The following is a 20,689-nucleotide window of genomic DNA, read 5'->3' on the forward strand; positions in this document are numbered from 1 at the left end:
GTCTTAAATGTGGGAAATTGTAGCCCAAACTAATAATTTAGATTATATTAATTGAATTTCTTTAAACTGAAAGGGAAAAAAATCTAACAGCTACTAATACCAGTAGTAGTAAGTGGACTTCTAGACTTCGTAATATACAAGGAGCTTTCAAAGAATCTCATTCCCTTCCTGCATCTATTTTTCCCCAGCTTTTACTTCTAAGGTTTTTGTCTATTACTGATCTTGATTATTGTGCTTTGCTCCAGGCTACTGGAGCTAATCTCTTTACCTATAAATGTTCTATTAGTTTGCCAGGGCTTCCATTAAAAGTGCTGTAGGACAGGTTCCTGTGATTCCAATAACTCAGGAGATGGAGGCAGAAGGATTGGAAGTTTGAGGCCAGCCTCAGCAATTTAGCAAGATCCTTTCTCAAAATAAAAAATGAAAAGGGGGCCTGGGGTTTTGGCTCAGTGGTAGAGCACTTGCCTAGCATGTGTGAGGCATTGGGTTTGATCCTCAGCACGGCATAAAAAATAAAACAAATAAAATAAAGGTACTGTGTCCATTTACAACTAAAAATATTTTAATAAAATAAAATAAATAAAAAGGGCTGGTAATGCAGCTCAGTGGTAAAATACCCCTGCATTTAATCCCCAGTATCACCAATAAAAAAAATTGAGTTACAGAAAAGGGTGTATAAATAACAAAGATTTATTTTGGCAGGCTTGGTTTCTCTTGAAACCTCTCTTCTTGCCTACAGTTGACTGCTTTCTTTCTGTTTTCTCACATGCTCTTTCCTATGTGTGTACACATGTACATATAATGTTTCTTTGTGTCCTAATTTCTTCTTACAAGGACAACAGTCATATTTGTCTAGGAGCCATTTTAACATCTTCATTTTAACTCAATCACCTCTATAAAGACTTTATTTCCAAACGCAGTCCCATTCTGAGGAACTGGGCATTCAAACTTCAACACATGAATATGGAGGGAAAACATTTTAACTCATAATATTCTGCTTTTTGGACCTGCAAAATTCATGTACTTCTTTTCATTTTTTGTTAAATGAATAGAATGCCTTTATTTGTTTATTTTTATGTGGTGCTGAGGATTGAACCCAGTGCCTTGCACATGCTAGGCAAGTGCTCTGCCACTGAACTACAGCCCCAACCCTCATGTACTACTTACATGCAAAATACATTCTTCTCAATATCCTCAAAGTCTTAACTTATTTTAGCATCAACTCTAAGTCATAAAGCTAAGTATCTAAATTAAGAGTGAAAGAGACTTGGGGTATTGAGATAGGTTGGTTCTCAGGGAGAAAGAAAAAGATGTCCTTACTAGATGGAGACCCAGATCTATGAATATGACCAGCCATGCTCATCTATTTAATTAGGTGAATAAAACCTCCAACATATGCTTATACCAGATAAAATTTAAAAACCTATACAATGTGCCCACAACTGATTTATGGCTAGAATGCTTAACCAAGGAGAAACATTCTGAACCCTAAATATCAAATGATTTATATGGGATTTGATTTTCACAAAAGGTTGCCTGGGAACCTGCACATTTCTTCCCAGGAAAATCATATATGTAGTCATAAAGCTCAACTCTGGCTGTGTCACTTGTCTTCTCTGAGAGAAGAGGAGCATCTGCACCCTACTTTGGGGATGTGTATAGTATTGCTATGCTGTCCTTTAAAAAATATTTGCTTTTGTCTTACTGAAATTCTTTTCAGCAGCATAAGTAAAAAATATACCCAGTCCAAGTTGAAGTCCCGCTTCCCCCTCAGAGGGACTTCCTCAGACCCTCTTTCTAATGACAGGGTTATCATTTATCCTAAGGCAAAATTCCTTTCCAACTCTGAACATGTGGAGCCAGACAAGTTGTTTGTTTCCAAAATACAATGATATTTCCATTCCAAACTAGAAAAATTGGAAAGAAAGGGACCACAGTTTCCAAACAAGTCTAAAACATAGCAAGGCAAGTTCCATTAAAGTTTAATTCTCAAGACAATCCTCTTTGGCTTGATACTCTGTCTTCTGGGCCCACAGGAGTGGTAGCCTCACTTTTTTTTTTTTTTTTTTTTGTCTCACTGTGGTAGCAGCCTTGCATCCAGACCCTAGGCATGTTAGCCTGGCCTGATGAAACTGATAAGGTACCTCTGCTTTCTGAAACCAAGAACAGCCATTCCTACCTTCATGGCCATTTCTTACCTTTTCTTGAAAGATATCAACAGCAAGATAGTTCTACTATCCCATCCTGTAGAGTCTTAAAAGTATGATAGTTTTCCTTCATCTTGCTACATGTCATTTCAATAGAAGTTGGCAGTATTTCTGCTGGTATGACCCCATCTCTATTCCTGGATTCTGCTCAGATGACTGATCAGACACATGAGTCACACCTTTAATCTCTTCATGGTGTGACTGACCAGCCACAACACTTGAGGCTTTCTCCAGAACATGCTTTGTCACTTTTTATAATATATATAGACTGGAAATCTTCAAGTTCTGGTCAATTTTTGCTTAATAATTATTTCTCAAGTTTCTCTCTCTCCTTTCACTATAAAGCAACAGAGAAACCAGGCTGCATCTTCAGCAATTTTACCTAGAAATATATTTTGCTAATATCCAAATTTGAAACTTAAATGTTATAATTCCTATAAAACACTAGAGCTCAATTTGGTCAAGTTCTTTGTCACTTTACAACAAGGGTTGCCTTTTCTCCAGTTTCCTATTATATTTTCCTCTTTCCTAAGCACTCACAAAATTTACCTTTAAATACCAGCAAATAACATACAAAAACATTAAAAAGATAGTGCATCATGATCAAGTGGGGTTCATCCCAGGGATACAAGGTAGGTTCAATATACAGAAATCACTAAATGTAATTTATAACATCAATAGACTTAAAAGACAATAATCCCATGATTATCTCAATAGATGCAGAAAAAGAATTTGATAAAACACAGCATCAATTCATATTCAAAACATGAGAAAAACTAGGGATAGTAGGAACATACTTCAATATTGTAAAAGCTTTATATGCTAAACCCAAGGCCAACATCATTCTAAATGGAGAAAAATTGAAAGGATTCCATCTAAAAATTGGAACAAGACAAGAGATGCCCTCTTTTACCACTTCAAATAGAAGAATAGAATTAGAAGAAAGAAATTAAAGGGATATGAATAGGAAAAGAAGAACTCAAATTTTCCCTACTTGCCAATCACATGACTCTATATTTAGAAGACTCAAAAACCTCCACTGGAAAACTTCTAGAACTCACAAATTAATTCAGTAAAGTAGCAGGACATAAAATTAGCACCCATAAATCAATTCTGTTCCTATTCATCAGTGATAAATCAACTGAAAGAGAAATTAGGAAAATTGTCTCATTGACTATAGCCTCAAAAAATATTTGGGAATCATCTAACAAAAGAAGTGAAATATCTCTACAATGAAAACTACAGAACTGTGAAGAAATAAATTGAAAAAGACCTTAGAAAATGGAAAGACTGCCCATGTTCCTGGATAGACAGAATCAATATTGTCAAAATGGCCATACTACCAAAAGCACTCTACAGATTTAATGCAATGTCTATTAAAATTCCAATGATATTCTTCATAAGAAATAGAAAAGGCAGTCATGACATTCATTTTGAAAAATAAGAGCCCCAGAATATCCAAAGCAATCCTAAGCAATAAAATGAAGCAGGAGGCATCACAATACCAGACTTTATATTATAGAGTTATAGTAACAACAACAACAACAACAACAAACCATGATAGTATTGGCACCAAAACAGACATGAAAACCAATGGTATAGAACAGAAGGAACAGAGACAAGCCCACATAAATACAGTTATCTCATACTAGACAAAGGTGCTATAAACATACATTGGAGAAAAGATAGCCTCTTCAATAAATGGTGCTGTGGAAACTGGAAATCCATATATAACAAAATGAAATTATACCCCTATCTCTCACCCTGCACAAAACTCAACTCAAAGTGGGTCAAGGACCTAGGCATTAGACCAGAGAACCTGTGTCTACTAGAAGAAAAAATAGGACCAACTCTCCATTAGGTCAGCTTAAGAACCTCATTCCTCAACAAGACTCTTAAAGCTCAAGAAATAAAATCAAGAATCAAGAAATAAAATCAAGAATTGGGATAGTAACAAACTTAAAATCTTATTCACATCACAGGAAACTATCAAAAATGTGAAGAGAGAACATATAGATGGAAGAAAATCTTTGCCTCCTGTACCTCAAGATAGAGCATTAATCTCCAGGATATATAAAGAACTCATAAAAATTAACACACATACACACACACACACACACACACACACAAAACAAACAAATAACTCAATCAATAAATGAGGAAAGAAACTGAACAGACACTTCACAGAAGAAGAAATACAATTGGTCAACAAATATATGAAAAAATGTTCAACAATACTAGCAATTAGAGAAATGCAAATTAAAACTACACTGATTTCATCTGACTCCAGTCAGAATGGCAATTATCAAAAATACAGGTAACATTAAATGTTGTTGAGGGTATGGGGAAAAGAGTACACTCATATTTCTGTTGAGACTGCAATTTGTTGCAACCACTCTGGAAAGCAGTATGGAACTTTCTCAGAAAACATGGAATGGAAGCACCATTTGACCCAGTTATCCCACTCCTTGGCATATACCCCAAAGTCTTAAAATCAGCATACTATAGTGATACAGCCACATCGATATTTAAAGCAGCTCAATTCAAAATAACTAAGCTATGGAACTGACCTAGTTGTCCTTCAACAGATGAATGGATAAAGAAAATGTGGTACATATACACAAATGAATGTTACTAAGTGATAAAGAAGAATGAAATTATGGCATTTACTAGTAAATGTATGAAAATGCAGACTACCATGCTAAGTGAAATAAGCCAATCCAAAAAAGGCTAAATATTCTCTCTGATATGCAGATGCTTACTCATAAAAAGGGGGTGGGGGAGGGGAAGTTCACTGGATTGTACAGGGCTGAGTTTGGGGAAGGGCAAGAGCTGGGAATGGGAAAGACAGTGGAATGAATCAGACATAACTTTTCTATGATCATATATGAATACATGACTAGTGGAACTCCACTTCATGTACAACCACAAAAATGGGAAGTTATAGTCTATGTATACATATGTCAAAGTTTTTCTATCATGTATAACTAAAAAGAACAAATATAAATTTTAAAAAACACCAAATTTACCTTTAATATTCATATTTATACCAACAATCTCTCTTTAAGGTAATCTAGACTTTTTCTAACATGCACTGCAAAACCCTTCCAGTTCCTCATTACCCAGTTCCAAAATCATTTCCATGTTTTTAAGCATTTTTATAGTAGCACCGTACTTTTTGATACCAAAATTCATGTTAGTCTGGGTTCTCCAGAGGAAGAGAATTAACAGTATATAGACGAATGAATGAATAGATAGACAGATATTAAGGAATTAGCCTGAGATTATAGGAGGCTTCTTAGTAGGACTAAAGGCTAGAGACATAGGGAAGAGTTGCCCTTCAAGTGTAAAGTCAACTTGTTAACAGAATCCCTTCTTGCCCTGGGAGGTCAGTCTTTGTTCCAGTGAGTCCTTCAACTGATTGGATGAAGCCCACTCATATTATGTAGAGTGATATGCTTCAATTTAAATGTTAACACCCCCCCCAAAAAAAACAAATCTTTTATAGAAACATCCAGAATAACATTTGATCAAATATCTGGAAACTTTAGCTTAGCTAAGTTGACACATAATATTAATCACCACAAACACTTTTGGCCAATATTACCTGGGAAGTTGCCTCAGCTGTGGGAAATCTCTAAGTAAATAGAAACAAAGGGAAGCCCTGAGACAATCCTTCACAGAGTTGCCAGAGTAGTTGAAACACACAACTATAATTATTTGAGAGAAAGGTCTGTACTGTTCACTCTGGCTCTTCACCACCTGCACTAGGAATCTTCATGGCTGCTGATGATCTGGGGATTGACGATGGTAAAAGAGTTATTTAAAATGCCATAAAACTTTCTTCCCACAACACTGAATTTTCTTTCTTCATTGAAACTTAAATTTTGACTACATTCAAGAGTTCTGGAGTGCCTGCAAGCGAGGCGAACCGGCAAGCCACGGGCGGGCGGGTCAGGCCCAGCAACCAGCCAAGGGACTGCAGCTACACGCGCCAGCGGGGAACGCTGACCGGACCCACTAGGACAGGTCCGGCGGCGGACGGCTGAGGGCTAGGCCCGTCCCCTCCCCCAGTGTCTGCAGGGAGGAGGGACTGTGAACAGCAGCAGAGCGAGCCCAAAGCCTGCTGAGGGGCGGAACCGGCCCCTCCCCCAGTGCCTGCAAGCGAGGCGAACCTGCAAGCCACGGGCGGGCGGGTCAGGCCCAGCAACCAGCCAAGGGACTGCAGCTACACGCGCCGGCGGGGAACGCGGACCGGACCCACTAGGACAGGTCCGGCGGTGGACGGCTGAGGGCTAGGCCCGTCCCCTCCCCCAGTGTCTGCAGGGAGGAGGGACTGTGAACAGCAGCAGAGCGAGCCCAAAGCCTGCTGAGGGGCGGAACCGGCCCCTCCCCCAGTGCCTGCAAGCGAGGCGAACCGGCAAGCCACGGGCGGGCGGGTCAGGCCCAGCAACCAGCCAAGGGACTGCAGCTACACGTGCCGGCGGGGAACGCGGACCAGACCCACTAGGACAGGTCCGGCGGCGGACGGCTGAGGGCTAGGCCCGTCCCCTCCCCCAGTGTCTGCAGGTAGGCGGGACTGTGAACAGGAGCAGAGCTGGCCCAAAGCCTGCTGAGGGGCGGAACCGGCCCCTCCCCCAGTGCCTGCAAGCGAGGCGAACCGGCAAGCCACGGGCGGGCGGGTCAGGCCCAGCAACCAGCCAAGGGACTGCAGCTACACGCGCCAGCGGGGAACGCGGACCGGACCCACTAGGACAGGTCCGGCGGCGGACGGCTGAGGGCTAGGCCCGTCCCCTCCCCCAGTGTCTGCAGGTAGGCGGGACTGTGAACAGGAGCAGAGCTGGCCCAAAGCCTGCTGAGGGGCGGAACCGGCCCCTCCCCCAGTGCCTGCAAGCGAGGCGAACCTGCAACCCATCGGGAGGTTAGGCCCAGCAACCTATGGAGTGACACAGGTGCCCCTGGCGCCTGCTGGGTAGGTGGACCTTTGACCGACCAGCAAAGCAGACCTAGGGCCTGCCAGCATGGTAGACGGATCACACTAATTGGAGGAGGATCACAGCCACTACCTGCCCTGCAAGGGTGATTTTTCAACTATACAAGAGCAATATAAATAAATAGAGGGGGAAAATATCAAAGACACAACAATTTCACCAAGCAGAAAGAAACGCCAGCAGTATGAAACGACAAGGAAAGAAAGGACCACAGGCAATGCAGGTCAACTCAACTTTAGAAGAGGTAATAGCTGCAACAGATGGAATGTCAGATAGAGAGCTCAGGACATACATGCTTCAGATGATCTGGAGTCTCAAGGAAGACATGAGACAGCAAAATCAGACAATGAAAGATCACATTGACAAACAAATCCAGGAAGTTAAAGATCAATTTCACAGGGAGATAGAGGTAATAAAAAACAAACAAATAGAAATACTAGGAATGCAGGAAACAATAAACCAACTTAAAAACTCAATTGAGAATACTACCAGCAGAGTGGATCACTTAGAAGATAGAACATCAGACAATGAAGACAGAGTATTTCAACTTGAAAAGAACATAGATAGCTCAGCAAGTCTACTAAGAAACCATGAGCAGAACATTCAAGAGCTATGGGATAATATCAAAAGACCTAACTTAAGAGTCATTGGGATACAGGAAGGCACAGAGCTCCAAACCAAAGGATTAAGCAATCTATTCAGTGAAATAATACAAGAAAACTTCCCAGACTTGAAGAATGAGACAGAATCCCAAATCCTAGAAGCCTACAGGACGCCGAATGTGCAAAATCATAAGAGATCCACACCAAGACACATTATAATGAAGATGTCCAACATACAGAACAAGGAGAGAATTTTAAAAGCTACAAGGGAAAGGAAGCAGATTACATTTAGGGGTAAACCAATCAGAATAACAGCTGATCTCTCAACACAGACTCTAAAAGCTAGAAGATCCTGGAATAACATATTTCAAACGCTTAAAGAAAATGGATTCCAACCAAGAATCTTGTATCCGGCGAAATTAAGCTTCAGGTTAGAAGATGAAATTAAAACCTTCCACGATAAACAAAAGTTAAAAGAATTCGCAGCTAGAAAACCATCTCTTCAAAAAATCCTTGGCAAAACATTACAGGAAGAGGAAATGAAAAATAACATTGATAACCAACAATGGGAGGTAGGACAGTAAAGGGGGGAAAGTAGTCAAAGAGGATAACAAATCAGGTTTAGTAACATCAATAAACAAATATGGATAGAAGAACAAACCATATCTCAATAATAACCCTAAATGTTAATGGCTTAAACTCACCAATTAAGAGACACAGGCTAGTAGAATGGATCAAAAAACAAGACCCAACAATATGCTGTCTACAGGAGACGCATTTGATAGGAAAAGATGTACATAGACTGAAGGTGAAAGGTTGGGAAAAATCATATCACTCATATGGACCACGGAAACAAGCAGGAGTGTCCATACTCATATCTAATAAAATAGATTTCAAGCCAAAGCTAATCAAAAGGGATAAAGAAGGACACTTCATACTGCTCAAGGGAACCATACACCAACAAGACATAACAATCATAAATATATATGCCCCAAATAACGGAGCAGCCATGTTCATCAAGCAAACTCTTCTCAAGTTCAAGAGTCTAATAGACCACCATACAGTAATCATGGGAGACTTCAACACACCTCTCTCACCACTGGACAGATCTTCCAAACAAAAGTTAAATAAGGAAACTATAGAACTCAATAACACAATTAACAACCTAGACTTAATTGACATATATAGACTATACCACCCAACATCAAGTAGCTACACTTTTTTCTCAGCAGCACATGGAACCTTCTCAAAAATAGACCATATACTATGTCACAGGGCAACTCTTAGACAATACAAAGAGGTAGAGATAATACCATGCATCTTGTCTGATCATAATGGAATGAAACTGAAAATCAATGATAAAAGAAGAAAGGAAAAATCAAACATCACCTGGAGAATGAACAATAGGTTGCTGAGTGATCAATGGGTTTTAGAAGACATCAAGGAGGAAATTAAAAAATTCCTAGAGTTAAATGAAAACACAGACACAACATATCGGAATCTATGGGACACATTGAAAGCAGTTCTAAGAGGAAAATTCATTGCTTGGAGTTCATTCCTCAAAAAAAGAAAAAACCAACAAATAAATGATCTCATACTTCATCTCAAAATCCTAGAAAAAGAAGAGCAAAACAACAGCAAAAGAAGTAGAAGGCAAGAAATAATTAAAATCAGAGCTGAAATTAATGAAATTGAAACAAAAGAAACAATTGAAAAAATTGACAAAACTAAAAGCTGGTTCTTTGAAAAAATAAATAAAATTGACAGACCCTTAGCCATGCTAACGAAGAGAAGAAGAGAGAGAACCCAAATTACTAGCATACGGGATGAAAAAGGCAATATCACAACAGACACTTTAGAAATACAGAAGATAATCAGAAATTACTTTGAATCCTTATACTCCAATAAAATAGAAGATAGTGAAGGCATAGATAAATTCCTTGAGTCTTATGATCTGCCCAGATTGAGCCAGGAGGATATAGACAACCTAAACAGACCAATAACAATAGAGGAAATAGAAGAAACCATCAAAAGACTACCAACTAAGAAAAGCCCAGGACCGGATGGATATACAGCAGAGTTTTACAAAACCTTTAAAGAGGAACTAACACCAATACTTTTCAAGCTATTTCAGGAAATAGAAAAAGAGGGAGAACTTCCAAATTCGTTCTACGAGGCCAACATCACCCTGATTCCGAAACCAGACAAAGACACTTCAAAGAAAGAAAACTACAGACCAATATCTCTAATGAACCTTGATGCAAAAATCCTCAATAAAATTCTGGCGAATCGGATTCAAATACATATCAAAAAAATTATACACCATGATCAAGTAGGATTCATCCCTGGTATGCAAGGTTGGTTCAATATACGGAAATCAATAAATGTTATCCACCACATCAATAGACTTAAAAATAAGAACCATATGATCATATCGATAGATGCAGAAAAAGCTTTCGACAAAGTACAGCATCCCTTTATGTTCAAAACTCTAGAAAAATTAGGGATAACTGGATCATACCTCAACATTGTAAAAGCAATCTATGATAAGCCACAGGCCAGCATCATTTTGAATGGAGAAAAATTGAAGGCATTCCCTCTAAGATCTGGTACAAGACAGGGATGCCCTCTCTCACCACTTCTGTTCAACATAGTCCTCGAAATACTGGCCAGAGCAATTAGGCAGACGAAAGAAATTAAAGGCATAAAAATAGGAAAAGAAGAACTTAAATTATCACTATTTGCAGATGATATGATTCTATACCTAGCAGACCCAAAAGGGTCTACAAAGAAGCTATTAGAGCTAATAAATGAATTCAGCAAAGTGGCAGGATATAAGATCAACACGCATAAATCAAAGGCATTCCTGTATATCAGCGACAGAGCCTCTGAAACGGAAATGAGGACAACTACTCCATTCACAATATCCCCCAAAAAAATAAAATACTTGGGAATCAACCTAACAAGAGAGGTGAAAGATTTATACAATGAAAATTACAGAACCCTAAAGAAAGACATAGAAGAAGACCTTAGAAGATGGAAAAATATACCCTGCTCATGGATAGGCAGAACTAACATCATCAAAATGGCGATATTACCAAAAGTCCTATATAAGTTCAATGCAATGCCAATCAAAATCCCAACAGCATATCTTGTAGAAATCGATAAAAGAATCATGAAATTCATATGGAACAATAAAAGACCCAGAATAGCAAAAACAATACTAAGCAGGAAGTGTGAATCAGGCGGTATAGCGATACCAGACTTCAAACTATACTACAGAGCAATAGTAACAAAAACAGCATGGTACTGGTACCAAAACAGGCGGGTGGACCAATGGTACAGAATAGAGGACACAGTAACCAATCCACAAAACTACAACTATCTTATTTTTGATAAAGGGGCTAAAAGCATGCAATGGAGGAAGGATAGCATCTTCAACAAATGGTGCTGGGAAAACTGGAAATCCATTTGCACCAAAATGAATCTGAATCCCTATCTCTCGCCGTGCACAAAAGTTAACTCAAAATGGATCAAGGAGCTTGATATTAAATCAGAGACATGGCATCTGATAGAAGAAAAAGTTGGTTATGATCTACACGCTGTGGGATCGGGCTCCAAATTCCTCAATAGGACACCCATAGCGCTAGAGTTAACGAATAGAATCAACAAATGGGACTTACTCAAACTAAAAAGTTTTTTCTCAGCAAAAGAAACAATAAGAGAGATAAACAGGGAGCCTACATCCTGGGAACAAATCTTTACTCCACACACCTCAGATAGAGCCCTAATAACCAGAATATACAAAGAACTCAAAAAATTAGACAATAAGATAACAAATAACCCAATCAATAAATGGGCCAAGGACCTGAACAGACACTTCTCAGAGGAGGACTTACAATCAATCAACAAGTACATGAAAAAATGCTCACCATCGCTAGCAGTCAGAGAAATGCAAATCAAAACTACCCTAAGATACCATCTCACTCCAGTAAGACTGGCAGCCATTAGGAAGTCAAACAACAATAAGTGCTGGAGAGGATGCGGGGAAAAGGGCACTCTTGTTCACTGCTGGTGGGACTGCAAATTGGTGCAGCCAATTTGGAAAGCAGTATGGAGATTTCTTGGAAAGCTGGGAATGGAACCACCATTCGACCCAGCTATTCCCCTTCTGGGTCTATTCCCTAAAGCCCTAACAAGAGCATGCTACAGGGACACTGCTACATCGATGTTCATAGCAGCTCAATTCACGATAGCAAGACTGTGGAACCAGCCTAGATGCCCTTCAATAGATGAATGGATAAAAAAAATGTGGCATTTATATACTATGGAGTATTACTCTGCATTAAAAAAATGACAAAATCATAGAATTTGGAGGGAAATGGATGGCATTAGAGCAGATTATGCTAAGTGAAGCTAGTCAATCTTTAAAAAACAAATTCCAAATGACTCCTTTGATATAAGGAGAGTAAACAAGGACAGGGTAGGGACGAAGAGCTTGAGAAGAAGATTTACATTAAACAGGGATGAGAGGTGGGAGGGAAAGGGAGTGAGAAGGGAAAGTGCATGGAAATGGAAGGCGATCCTCAGGGTTATAAAAAATGTCATATAAGAGGAAAGGAGGGGTAAGACAAGATAATACAAATGGAAGAAATGATTTACAGTAGAAGGGGTAGAGAGAGAAAAGGGGAGGGGAGGGGAGGGGAGGGGAGGGGAGGGGGGATAGTAGAGAATAGGACAATCAGCAGAATACATCAGACACTAGAAAGGCAATATGTCAATCAATGGAAGGGAAACTGATGTGATACAGCAATTTGTATACGGGGTAAAAGCGGGAGTTCATAATCCATGTGAATCAACCATGTAATATGATGTATTAAGAACTATGTAATGTTATGAACGACCAATAAAAAAATAAAAAATAAAAAAATTAAAAAAAAGAGTTCTGTGAGTCTGACAGATTTTTGTTAGCTTATTACTTGCTTTTATAGAGAGACAGGGTCCTGAAACTCACCACTTGACTTCTTAGTGATACCACTGCCCTAAATTAAACAATTTTTGTAGATCCCTAAATGTATCATGAGTCCTGGGTACTGTGCCTACTGTACTTAATGGATTGACTCACCATGGACCAACTTCAGGAGTTAGAAAAATGGTGATTGCATTCTCAGCCCAGCCTCCATCTCTATGATCTTAAGCCATACACCTAACTATTCTGAGACTCACTTTCCTTTTTTTCACTTGGTTCTCAGAATTAAGATTTCAAAGAGATACATTGTGAAAGTGCCTAGCCCAATACAGGTTTTCAAAAATCTAGTTCCAACTCCCTCCCCTTACGTTCAAATGTTTCTTGAATATTCTATTTCCTCTCTTTTAGGAAATCATTTGCTGCTTTTTCCACAAGGGAAATTGGTAGCTGGGAATAACTGAATAAATTATTCTTTGAAAAATGTTTGGTGGCTCACAAAGGATACTCATTAATTCACATGATTTAAATCTCAATGGAATTGAAAGTCACATTTCTTCTAGGAGAAGAGCACTTTGAAAAGAAGGACTAGTCTTTTCAAATGCTTTTAATGAAGGAGGAGCTCTAGTAGATGCCTCATCTAGATAAAACCTTTTTCATCAAAGGATATGATGTTTAACAAGTTGGACCACTCAGAGACGAATATGTATATATTAACTATCTGTAGGTAGGAAATTGTGAGATTTGAGAAAAAGAAATTTTGCTTGGCTCCTCTGTGAACCAGGGATAATGAAGGTGACATGTGAAAACAAATTACAAAATTGAACTTAACCAGTAAGCCAATATAATTATTAATATACAGATCAACCATTATATAACCTTAGCTATTAGTAAAATAAATGCTATGCACAAAGCATTAGCCCCAAAACTGTACTAACACAAGAAATTTGTCTTATGTTTATTCTCTCAGCCTTTTAGAGAGTAGAATCCTACCAAATTATTTTCAGCACAAATAATGAAAACATAAAATTTTAAATTCTGAGGTCCAATGCTACATATCATTTTGGAGAAATTTGTGTATTGGTTTATACCAGGTTTTGTTAAACAAAACTTCAAGGCAGCTTAAAAAGACAGGCTTGATAAAATTGTAGATAAAGTGATGGAACTGTAGATAAAAATTAGGTAGAAAGAACTAAGACTGAAGTGGAGTGACAAATGAGGGTGAATTTGGTATCAAACAACACAAGTAATGCTTCCCACACACTCCCATACAATCTACCTGAATAATCTTCCAGCCTTTGAACACTCCATTATTCAGTAACCCTTGAGATAACCTATTTTATATTTGGCTGTTATTACTGGAAAGGGATTTTTCCTAGGGTTACCATCATGTAATTTAGCAACTGAATTTTGGTCAATTTAGTCATGTTTCCCTCAATACTACTCTACTTGGCACTCTAATTAAATTACATTTATTGAGAGTTCAATATGTTAGAAAATATATTGGCATATTATATTATTTAGTCCTTAAATAACCTTACTAAGTGAAATTTTTTACAAAGTCTTCCTGTCACAAATCAGAAAAAGGTTTAAGGTAGCTAAATGACTTGCCTTCAGTGACCCTAAAACAAATGAGCATCAGTGATTATTTGAACCCAGTCTTCTGAATCTGAATCCATTGCCTGAACCATTTACATGTTAGGATCCTGTTTTCTCTCCCACTTTTGGCACTATGAGTTATGTTGGTACATGGTAGTTTACTTCTAGTTACCGAATAAGATATATTACATAGAAGTGAATTCAAGGAACATTTCAGTATCACCTACTGATTTTATTTGATGTAAGATGCAGAAATATATAAGGCCAGGATTTTATCTTTTTCTGGGATGGAAATAAACTCTGCCCCACCCAACCTCTTCAGGGATCTATGAGTTCTGCAAAAGAGAAACATTATGTGGAGAATATACAGTCAAATGAATGCTTACTTTCTTAGTTACTTTATACAGCATTTCAGGATACAGAAGAGCTTGATGACTCTCACTTCTGCCTATACCTATTTCTATATTTTTAGATACACCATTTATGAAAATCACCTAAGTACTGCACACTTCCTTCTTCTCCATCTCTTTGGGGTTACCTTGCACCTATGCTTTCTTTTTTCTAATAAATATCCTTTACATTTGTGTCTAGCTGGTGAGGTGAGATTGATGTACAGCTAATATTTTGAAAAGAAGTACACAATTAGATTTCCTGTCTATACTGTTCTATCTTCCATGTGCCAATTAAAGATAAATAAAAAATTTTGAAAGATTTTATGAAATCTTCCTCCAGAACCTTGTCATAATATGCTTAAGAATTATATGAACTACTCATTAAAAACAGGGAAGAAAACAAATGCACCAAACATCTGGTGAGGTTGTACCCATATGGTATATTCTAGAATAACAGGTATGTGAGGAATCCTTTTTGACTTTTCCATAATATGACTGATCCTTGCTATTCCCAAACATCTTTTTACTAAGTGCTTATCTTAAATTGAGGTACAGGGTGAAGCTTTACTAATCCCAAGTGTTATAGATCAATTATTACATACTTAAAATTGTTTTTAATCCTCCTTGGTCTCAAATGTCCTAAGAAACTTAACATTTGTAATGAAAAATTATTTGGTTTTATTTCAATATGAAGCCTCTTTCCATTAATCTCAGCATGATCTCAGTTTGACTTTCTTTGTATCAGTGTTTCTGATATTAGCCCATCTAAATAGGGCTTTGCTTTCCCACTTTCCTCTCAGTTCAAATATTCATTAGGAATCTATGACCTAGCCTAGCATTTCAGTTTTGTCAAGGAATCCTACAGTTTTTCTCCCTCTGTGTCTCACTCCCAGTTCTCTCTGATACTACCCTATTACCTAATATCACACTTAGATTACTGTACAGATCCTATGTTGTGTCTCCTTCCCTTCCTGGCCTCCAGCTTCACACTAAATGTGTTTTATGAGCACATTAGACTCATAAAATATCATCAGAGACAATCCAGTCCAACTTTTTATTTTATTTTTTGCTTAGAAATATTTCATGATTCCTGTTATATTCTATTTGTGCTATTATGACAGAATGTCTGAGACTTGACTGGGTAATTTATAAAAAACAGAAGTTTATTTCTCACTGTTATAGAGGTTACAAAGTCCAAAATCAACATGCTGGCATATTTTTGTTGTCTGTTAAGGGCCTTGTCTCCACTTCCAGGATGGTGACTTGAATACTTATTATCAGGGGTGGGAGAGGGGTGGTAAAAACCATTCCTAATATGGCATAAGCACTGATGAGAATGAAGCCACATCCACAAGTCCTTTGTGTAGTGACATTAATCCACTTGTGAGGGCAGGACTCTCATGATCTAAGCACCTCCCACTATGTCCTACCTCCCAATATTGATGCATTGAGAATTAAGTTTCCAGCATGTGAATTATGGAGAATATAAATACATTCAAACCATAGCAACTCCTGCTTCATAACAGAACAAGGCTACTAATACTGTTTATCAAAGTCCTCCATGCCCCATTTCTGGAGAGCCCACCCTTACTCTTTCCTGACTTGCCCTTCTCCTGGAGCTCCTCCTAGAAACCTCTAGCTCTCTTACATTCTGGCCACAAATTGTCTAATCTTAGAGACCAGTTCCACCAAACCTCTTCCTAGTTCTTTCCTTCTGTTGAATACATACAGTCTCTCTTTTTCCCCTTATAAGACTAGTACTTCTCAGGCTGGGTTAAACTGTGGTTTGATCATAGTAATTGGTCTGATGGACAGTAGGAGTGATGGGTATAAATGCTTGGGGAAGGGCCTTATTGTCTTTCAAGGCAATATTATCTTCAAGCAAGAAAATAATGCTAGCCATTAATTGTTAGAAATGTGTTAAGTGGCCACATTTATCAAAACTAATTAAATATAATGACACCCAGTTAATTTTGGATTTTATATAAACAATTTTAAGTGTATTTTATCTCAAATATTCCATGAACACATTTATACTAAAATTAGCTCATTATTTGAAATTCAAATTTAACTAGTCATCCCGTATTTTATCTGGCAATTCTAGAGTTCAGAGGGTCCAGGGGAAGGTATGATGAAGATGAAGAGATGAAAATCCCTTTATATGCTACCAAGGATGCCTTCAGTTTAGACATATTTTTGCTGCTGTGAACAAAAGATCTGACAAGAACAATTTTAAGGAGGAAAAGTTTATTTTGGGGCTCACTGCTTTGGAAGTCTGAATCCACAGACAGTGAATTCCATTTCTCAGGGCCTGAGGTGAGGCAGGATATCACAGCAGAAGTGTATGGCAGAGGAAAGCTGTTGGGGACATGGCACCAGGAAGGGGAGAGAGAGCTCTCCTCACAACCACAAAATATAAACCCCAAAGGCATTCCCTTAATGACCCACCTCCTTCAGCCACACCCTACCCACTTTCAGTTACCACTCAATTAATCCCTATCAAGGAATTAACACACTGATTAGGTTAAGTTCTCATACCCCAATCATCTGGCCTCTAAACCTTCTTGCATTCTCACACATGGGCTTCTGGGGTATACCAGGTATCTAAATCATAACACCTTTTAACTTTCATATTTTTCCTTAAATTGGTGTTTCTGTCAGCCTTCATTTTCTTTCTCCAATGCAACAATGACTCTGAAATTTAGCAGTTTTCATATAGTTGCTATGTCCCCTGATCCTCTCAACTGCTTGAGATATTACACATGCATGTATATTCCTGTCCAACAGCATCACTGGTGAAACTTTTAAAACTATACTTCCATAGCATGACAGAAACCACCTACCATCTGTATTTTACCTCCTACAAATAAGAGAATCCATATTGCCTGCTCCAAACCGCCCCTTTTTGGTGTCTATTTCCTAAGACCATTTCTGGTTCCTCTTGTCCTAGGTAAGGTTCTGGGAAGAAATTATTATGAGGTAGGGATTTGATGAAGGCAATTTAAAGGGGTATCAGAAAAGAAAAATATTTATAAGGCAGTGATAGAAGGATAAATGGAACTACAAACAGTCATGACAAATACCTCTGCTCATCCCATAAGGAACTCTGTAACTAGAATAGCCTTTTGCAGGTGTCCCAGATTGAAGCAGGAGGCCTGGTCTTAGGAAGGGCAGTTTCCTTAGACAAGGACTATTCCCTAGAAACTGGAGAAATGAATGCCTCTCACCTGAAAAAGGTGTGACAGATAGAGGATGGTTTGGGTCAGCATAATACAGCATCCAATACAACATATTTAATTTAGATCTCCATTGGCTCTTTTACCTATTACTTCTATCAATCTTTTTATATAATTAAAAATTGTCTTCACTTTGCTCTTATCTTCCTTACCATTTTTATCACAGTGTTTCTCCTACCTTCCAAATCTTTCATTTATGGATTTTTTTTTTTTTGTAATTGTTTCCTTCCGTCAGTTTTTGTTTCACACCCTTCAGTTGACTGTTTCTGGATTATTTTTCTGATTCATTCTGTTTCAAAGGTTTAAATGTTTTCTTCCATTTAGCGCACTTAAAAAATTACTAGGTCAGATGTTCCAGCTGCTTTTTGTCTGCATTTTCTGGTGTTCACATTCAACAGGTCTTGGTCTAATGTGTTAATCTCATGTTTATATATTTATTTTGGTGCCATAATGCTTTCTGAGATCTGCTTTCTCTAGATTCTTCTCCCATCCTCTAACATATGAATTTTACATTTTTCCTTACAATCTTTCTGCTCTGTTCAATTTGATTTCAGAAACTAGAAGTTTTCTTTTTTCACATGGATTTACCCTGGAGAAAAATGTATGCTGAATGGTTCTGAGATCCTCAAGGAGTTAGTTCACCACAGTTCTCTTTTGATGATCCTGTGCAGTTTTCTTCACTTACCTGTAATTCAGAAACTGTAATGACTTCTAATGTTTTAGTTGCTCTCAAACATATTTTCCTCTTTTGGTCATATAATTAAGAGGAATTGTTTGGTTTAATGCAAAGAAGAGATGCTCAAAAATGTTTGTTTGTTTGTTTTTGCTTGAGCAACTGAATGAAGATTTTTACATAAATGGGTAAACTAGAAAATGAATGATTAATAATGACAGAGGCAGGCACTCTATTTTGAATATATTAAGTTTGAGGTGCCTTCTAGCTACATGGATATATTAAAGAGATACAACTTTGAACTGGGAAGTTTATTTAGAACAGTTTCCTTTGTGAAGCCTTTCCTGAATGCCATGTTCCCCTTCATCATCATTCCTGTTTTAGCCTTTATCCAATTCATATCACAATTACCTGTTTATTGGTCCTTTTCCTATTGTGGACAGTGTGGGCTTTTTGCGAAACAGGACATATGTTCATTTCTTCCTTAGGTCCCTTTCTGGCACAATACTGATAGTCAGCTATTATTTTCTCAATGCATGTATATAATAGGACAGCCAATTATATATTTTTTTCTAAAACTCCCATTTTTGAAAAATATTTTTCAAATTAAGCCTATGTTTGCTCATTTCTACTATCCAGTTCAGGGCACATCTCTGAAGTTAGGTACTATTAGTATACTTGTTCTGAATACTGTCTTTAACATTTGCCTCAGATCACATGTGAATTTATGTCTAGATATTGGTCTTTTAAACCAAACATGTAATACATCCCCAAACATTGCTTTCATATGTAATATATTAAATTATTTTTCCTCAAATAAGTCTTTATATTGTCTTCCATACCCCGTGCAGTATTTTTAAAAAACTTTTACTACTGAATTTAATCTTAACAGAGTCAGCAGTCAACTCCAGAAGTGGAGATCACTTTATATCTCCTCTCTGTGTGTTGATGTATCTTGACTTAGATATATTCTTACCTCCAGATGCTTAGAGGCAGAAGATGGGAGCAGAGCAAATATGCAAAACTTGGGTTCCAAGTGCTTGTCACCAGCTTCAACCATAAAATTAAATTTTCTGGTTAACAAATAATTTACTTTTGCCAAAAAATTTATCCTAAAATCTTTGAAAACCATTTTTCTTGGGCAAGCCAAGTTACTGCCTTAAGATTGTAATCAAAACCACACCCTATTTGTTCTAATAGCCACACTACCCAATTTAAATGTTTTTTTTAAATTTACATGATTCATCTTCTATAAAGTTATGTATGGCTAATTTTAATGGAACATTGTATCTATACATTTTGAGAATAACATAGTAATTTGGTATCTTAGTGAATATTCTTGATATATAATGTTGAATTCCCCCAACAGATTTAAATAGAAAAAGATTTCTGCATAAGAATTTATCAACTGTAAAAATGTTAATGATTCAATTGATCTTATCTTGCATTTTCTGTACGGAAAAAAAAAACTGTACTTTTGTATTTATGTGTGTGTGCTCAGAAAAAAAAATGCCAATTTTGTGGCTGACAATTTAGTCTACTTGTTCTATCTTAGCTCTTCTTCCTCTCCTTTCACTAGTATACCAAATATGGTTTAAAAGGGGGGGATGATACTATAGCATAAAATAATCTTATATTAACAGTCTCATGAAAGAAAAAAATTATTTGGGGACCATCTAACTCTTTGGGATTATTTATTTAACTAGGTATAAGCCCAACCAATAATATCATGCTTTAGCACATATCTACCATTTTATTTAAATTTCAAATATAAAAACCAACTATGAAATGGCTTGCCTAAATGCAGATATATCACCATTAAAATTTACTTACTTTTTGAATAGGTTTAGCACGTGAAGGGACTACTATAGCCTATTTTTCCTATTCCTGGTGACTCCATGTTGGATTCTGATGGCATTCTCAAGATCACGCTGCAACTTGATGGTACAACTGGAATCCAACCCTGGGATTTGGATTCCCAGGCCATTATACTTTCTATTATACCACAGTGATGCTCAAATGC

The sequence above is a fragment of the Urocitellus parryii genome, chromosome X (assembly GCF_045843805.1).
Source record: "Urocitellus parryii isolate mUroPar1 chromosome X, mUroPar1.hap1, whole genome shotgun sequence".
Taxonomy (NCBI): domain Eukaryota; kingdom Metazoa; phylum Chordata; class Mammalia; order Rodentia; family Sciuridae; genus Urocitellus; species Urocitellus parryii.